Genomic DNA, 7,096 nt, shown 5'->3' on the forward strand with positions numbered 1-7,096 from the left:
GAACAATAATTTTATAGGTTTCGTTTGGTACAACTTTCTTACTATTTTTTAAAAAAAAATTCTTACATATAAATTTCTAATTAAAAATTTTTTCTATTAAAAATATTTTAAAAATAGTCAAAAAAAATTGTCTTAAAAAAATTGTCTTAAATAAAATCATAACCAACTGCATAAAAAGTTAGACTCTTTGCAATAGCAACCTGCAGGCATGGGCGGATCCCCATATTAGTGAGGGGGGCAAATGCCCACCCTCAAAATTTTTTTTTTTAATTTTAGAGGGTATTTTTTGAAATATTTTGGATATTTTGGGTATTTTGCCCCCTCTCAAAAAAAATTTTTTTTTGCCATAATTTTATCAATTCTAATCATTTTTGTCCATCCCCTACCAAAAAAAAATTTTTTGCTCACCCTAAAAAAAGAAGCTGGATTCGCCCCTGCCTACAGTGGACAAAGTGAAAAATTGCAAAATTTTGTCGAGAAGTTAACATTTATGAACCTGCATGGGGCAGCAAAGTGCATACCCTAACATCGTATTCCTCAAAAATGAAAGTTTTTCTTTTTTTAGTGGTTTGATTAATCCTCCTATTCAATTCTTGACCGTTGCTTTCTCAGCTAATTTAAACGGCGTTGGAGACAGCGACATTTTTAACATTCAAGTTTCAACAATTGCATTTCCAGTCTATTATTAGTCTCGTTTTTCATTATTTTATTTTTTCATTTCAAAGCCACAATTTTATTATTTTTTTAAGAAAAGTTGTATGAGAAATTGTCTTTTATATAAAATTTTTTTTTTCAATTAAATTTATGAATATATGATTCAATAATATTTTTTAACAAAATATTTAATTTCCTCATAATAATTTTTTTTCTTACAAGTTAAATTCAAAGTTGAAGATTTTGTTTGGGCAACTTTTTTATTATTATTTTTAAATAATTATTCAATTTTTTTAAATAAAAACATTTATAATAAAAATTTAATTTTAAAACAGAAAAAATGCTCTGCCAAAAGAATACCAGAAGACCATTCGCCTAACGGAGAGAACTTTTCAAAAGCGATCACTTGCGACACGCTAGCGAGGCTTGTTTTTCTCTTTGAATTCACAGTCAAATGTCACACAGTGTTTTGATAAAGAAATGCGATCGCAGCTGACTCAAAGGCTTTCTTAAGTGAGTTTTACGGGCTGCTAAGGTAAAAAAAAAAAAAAAGTCAAAGTACTTTAGTTTTTTTTTTTCTACCACGTTAAAAAAAATGTGTAAGTCAAAGTGCTTTAGTTGTTTGATTGAGCACGCTACTAATATAATTGTTTATTATTTTTATTTTGATTTGATATAAATGAAATTATCATATATGTTGAATAATAATTTATTAGAGATGACGGATGAGCAACGATCGATGATGAAAATGGTACCGGTGGCAGGAGGTGGCTGTGCCGGCAAGTGACGGTAGAAGTGATGGCCCACAATTATATGACATGATGGCGAGCGACAGGAGTGGTCAGCAACAAATGAAATAGCAAAGAAAATTTTCCTTGTTTTCTTTAGCAAAGAAAATTTTCTCTGTAGGATTCTTTTTCCTTGTTTTCTTTAGCAAAGAAAAATTTCTCTAATTCATTCAATTTATGCCTCCCTCCCTCAAACTCAAGCCTAGATGCACACTTGCACCTCTTCCTATGCCTCGAGCCGAGATGAGCGCCAAACACAAAGTCAACTTTGGAAGGATTACTCCATCGGTGTCAGTTTGCTTCCTCTTCCTTGAGCCAAGATGAATGCCAAACAGGAAGTTGACCTCGTAAGAATTACTCCACTGGTACTCGTCTGCATTCTTTGTCTTGAGCCGAAACTGACGACTCGAAATAGGAAGTTGACCTTGCTGTTATCGGAAAACATCAAAGGAAATTTGCTTAAGCTTTTAGGTAATTGCTATTCATCTTCTCCAATATTTCTCTTCCACATTTAGGTGATCTTCGAAGCTTTTGTTTAGGTGATCGTTTTGTTTCCAGAAAACATCATATGCACTTAAATTTAGGCTTGTGAAGAAGTTTTAGAAGGAAAAGATATATATATTTTCCAAATATAAATTGCACTCAATGAGCATTCAAGTTGTTTATTATTTTTTCACTAATTATGTTTATTCTTATTGTGGGCTAAAAGATCCACCAATAGAAGATAAGAAAACACATGAATTTTTACATGAAAACCCTCAATAAGAGAAAAGTTTATAGGGCCTTACTGAGTTGAGAATATTCCACTAGTATTTGAAATTACAAAGTCAACCCTTCCTTATCTCTGGGACAGGGAGAATACAATATGTTGGAGAGTTCTCCAATCTTCAATTAAGTACTTTTGGTGTTGATTGAATAGTAGATAATTGAATAGTAGATAATGTTTCACCAATGTCTGGTGATGGCTAGAGATTCAGTTATAATCAACAGATGGGTAGATGTCTGGAAATGCTTGGTTGTTGGGAAAGAGTCAGCAACAACCAATGAATAGATCCAACGATTGACGTCCCGTTCACAATCGTTGATCTAAAAAGAATAGATCCAACGGCTAACGTCCCATCTTCCTCCTCCATCAAGCCGCAAACCCTAAACTCATTTTCAGCTTCATTCTCGCAAAACAATGAGCAAAATGACTTTAAACTTTTGACAGAGATGTAATAGGATCTAAGGGATAATGAGTAAGTATTTTTAAGTCATTTGATGCATTAATGGAGAAGTTATTTTAGAAACTAGGTAAGAGCCTAGGGTTTAGATTTAATCTTGATTTAAATGACAGTTTGATTAGTTCAATATATGTTTGAGCTTGTAGATTATCTGTGCAAAATCCCTTAGAAGATTTTGAGGCTCGTAGAAGCTTTTATAGAGAGTTGAAGTGGTTGGGACAAAGTTAGGCTTGATCTACCTTCGATCTCATCGCCGGCAACTTCCAAATACCAGGAAATTATTGTAGGAAGTTGACTGAAGCATTTGGAGATAGAACGAAAAAAATATAAGCTCTAAAGAGTGAATGGAATGTATGATTAGTTCGAATAAAGGAATCCCATCCTTCTACCCTATTCATCTATTTTGAGGCAAAAGGAGAAGCTACGAAGCATCAGAGAGGTTCTATGGATGCTTGACAGCTGGAGAAATGGTTAGGAGGGTAGAGAGAGCACACTCCTTAAATGAAAATGACCCTAGGTCATTTTCATGTCTAGGGGGACCACTAGGTTCCTAGGGTCATGGCTGAGCGAGGCTAGGCTTAGTTAAGGTCTAGGGAACTCCTAGAGTAGATTAGGGTTAGCTGGATGAGCCTAGATCGGGTTGGGTGGGTCAGATAGGCCGGGTTGACCATGTAAGCTCTTTTGAACTATTATTGACTTTTTGACTGGTCAACAAAGGTCAAGGTGGGTTGAGGTTAGACCTTGACCATGTCTAGAGTAAATCTAACTGGCTTGATGGACTTTGATTGGGTTAGAGGAGCTTAGTGGGTCAGGTTGATTAGGTGAGTTTATTTGAGCTCTTTTTTTCTAGTCAACAAGGGATCAAGTTAGGTGAGGTAGCAACCAGGTGGGTCAACGAACCTGATGGAGTTGTTTAAAAGTAAAGTAAACTAATGGGGTTGGAATTTGAATGAAGATTGACCATTTAAACCCATTTCTTATAATAAAGTTGACTATTTCGACTGATCAAACAACCAAGGTGGAGTTATAAGAAGGTGTTTGAATGCTATTTAGGTTATTCATAGAAGGGTTCAAGGGATATATCTATTTGCAAGAGTGAAATAGTGTGTATGTGGTAAGATTTTACCATGCTTGAGTGAGTTGACTGAGTCAACCCATGATGGTTTGACTCAGTACATGTTTGGGAATATTTGAGCTATGCTTTGAAGTTATTTTGATTGGATAGAATGGTTGATTGAATCATATTCAAGAAATGGGTTCAGATAGATTGGATTTGACCAAGCTTAGGTCCAGTTGACTAGGTTAACTGGTGACTGGACCATGGTGATCAGCTGGATTCAGTTTACTAGGAGAATGGTTCAAAAGAGTTTGGTGAGATTTAGGGTCAATTTGGAGATAGACTAAAGATAATCAAGGTGTATGATTAGTAGAGTTAGCTTGAGCTAGCTCAATCAACTCAGGCTGGTCAACCACAAATTCAAAAAATCAATGTAGGATTTGATGCGTAGGACTCCAAATGAAATAGTTTGTATCTTGACTGAGGTTAGAGGTAGCTAGTGTACTATAAAAAGTTGTGTATTGAGGCTCCTGACTGCAATACAAGACTGTGGGCGATTCAAGTTTTGAATAATTGAATTGGATGATTGAATATGTAGATGCTAAAAGTTGATTGAAATGATTAGTTAGATCTTAAATGATTAATAATTAGATGATTTTTAACCATTAAAAGTCTAATAAGAGGTTTAGAAAGGTGATGCTGACCTATAAAAATGAGGTCAACAAATTGACCCCCAATAGGTGTGATGAACTCGAAGAGTAAATCACACGTTTTGACGTTGACCGAAGTAATCAACAAAGTTTAAAAGATGGAAGCTTGATTGAAAGATTGATTTTCATCAAGTAAATACAGGACCTAAATGAGAGATTAATTCTCAAAGAGGAAAGCTTAAACCTTAAGGGGAATATCGATTCCCAAATGAAGGTGGATATTCATACGGGTGATCGATTCCCAAATGGATTGATTTGGAACCTAATCGATATATCGATTATTTGAGAGGTGAAATTTAAAACTTTGACTAGAAGATCAATTTCTAGGTAAGTGAATACCTAGACTGGAGATCAATTCCCGAATGAGTGGATTTATAACACAACTGATAAATTGATTATCAGAAAGGTGACATTTAGAACTTTAACTGGCTGATCGATTTCTAGACAAAGCCAATACCCAGATGGGAGATCAATTCTCGAATGCGCGGATTTAGAACCTGATTGATATATTGATTAACAAAATTATAAAATTCAAAACTTTGATTGGAAGATTAATTTACATGCAAAGTGAAAACCCAAACAGGAGATCGATTCCCGAATGAGCAAATTTAGAACCTGAGTATTTGAACTCCGTTAGGGATCAGTTTGTTGACTCTACTACTAGAAATCAATTTACTTTATACAATAGTATCAATACTCAAATTTCAAACTTCAAAATTTGATTACATTGTAATGTTTACAAAACACATCAGCCATCATAATATTTCTTAAGGTATCATCCATTAATAAGTAGCACAGGACGATTGCCATTACAATATATATGCTGATAAGATCCTCCTTGGTAGACTTTCTCCACCATGAAAGGGCCTTCCCATGTCTGCTCAAACTTGCCTCCAATCTTCTGATGAGCTAAGATAGGTCTTCGTAGAACTAGTACCAAGTCTCCTACTTGAGAAGTTCTCAAACGAACCAAATTGTAGTGGGCCTATATCATTTTAGCTTTATATAACTCGAGGTTTTGTTGAACATGCAAATGCTTCTCTTCTAAACCTTAGAGCTCTTTTATTCAAAGTTTTGTATTTTATTATAAGGTGATCTTATAGTTTAATGCAATTTTGAGGGTAACTGAACATCAAAAGGAATAATAGCTTCTGCACCAAAGACTTAAGCAAATGGTGTAGATTGAGTTGGAGTTCTATATATGGTTTGGTATGCCCATAAAGCTTCAAAAATTTCTCATGCCATTGACGCTTATTGTTGTTTAAGGTATTCTTTAAGATCTTGATCAAAGTTTTATTGAAGGCCTCTACGAGTCTATTTTGTGAAACCCTTAAACTTCAAGTTATATTGGAGAAAGAAATTTTGTTTTGTGCAGTTAGTCTGTATGAACTGTGTGTACAAACTGAAATTTTTTTTGAAAATCTGTATGGTTAGTCTGTACAAACTATTTGTACTAATTGAAAAAAGTGTATGTTCGTCTGTACGAACATAACAAATTTTTTTGACAGTGCCCATCATATTGGGACGAAATTAATTATCGTCCGTACGATCAGTATATAGAGGAGATCATCCTAGGACGAATAAAAACTATCATTTATATGATCTGAAATATCTCAGCCTATTAAATATCCCATTTTGACCATTTTTGGAGAGAGAGAAAGCAGGAGAGAGAAAGAGAAGGGAAAGAGGACGAAAAGCTGCATTTTGGGCGACTTCGGTCCGTTTTCGCCGGTCACCATAGTTGGTAATGTTGATCAACACGAGGTAAGACACATTATACCTTTCTCAATTTTTAGAAATATGATTTTTTATGAATATTAAAATGGGTATATCTTTGCACCGGTAAAACTTTTACCATGTAACTTTTGGTATGTCATAGAGATTTAAATTTTGCACGTTTTGAGTATTTTTTAGAAGTTTTTCACCAGGTATTTTAAATTTTATAGAGTTTTTATCAAATAAAAAATTATCTGGATGTCAGAAAATATTACTTCAGTACAATTAAAGCTTTGAAATGATATTTTGCACGATTTCTGATAATTTGGTAAATGAAACTATGAATTTCTTATCCATTGAATTTTTGTTGTCTGTCGTTATATAATCTGATGATATTCTGATACGAATTTGATTTCTACGAATCTGATATGATTTGATATTTAATGTGATTTGAATGATCTTAGAAGGGAGTTGAAATGGGCCGGAATCCTTTGAGATTCTATCTGTGTTAGGGAAGTGAGACATAAGGAGCCATAATCCTTTGAGATTCTGTCTGGGTCTGGGAATATAAAAATGAATTCTGATCTGATAATTTTGTATATTTGATATGTTCTAGTGCTATAAGCACAAAGGGAGGTATAAGGGACCAGAATCCTTTGAGATTCTATTTGTGTCAGGGAAGAGAGGTATAAGGAGCTAGAATCTTTTGAGATTCTGCCTGGGTCATGAAAATGTGAATTAAAATGTGATTTGAAATCTGATTTAAAATTTGGTCTGAAATGTGATTTGTACGATATAAATTTTATTCAGTTCTTCTATATCTATTGTTTGATTTCCATCCGATTACCTATTCTATATGAATATTTGAAATCTGTTTGATTTATGTTCTGTATGAATATTTTAATTCTGTCCGATAATATGATTTTTGTCTGATATCTGTATTCTGTC

The sequence above is a fragment of the Dendrobium catenatum genome, unplaced genomic scaffold (assembly GCF_001605985.2).
Source record: "Dendrobium catenatum unplaced genomic scaffold, ASM160598v2 fragScaff_scaffold_156, whole genome shotgun sequence".
Classification (NCBI taxonomy): Eukaryota; Viridiplantae; Streptophyta; class Magnoliopsida; order Asparagales; family Orchidaceae; genus Dendrobium; species Dendrobium catenatum.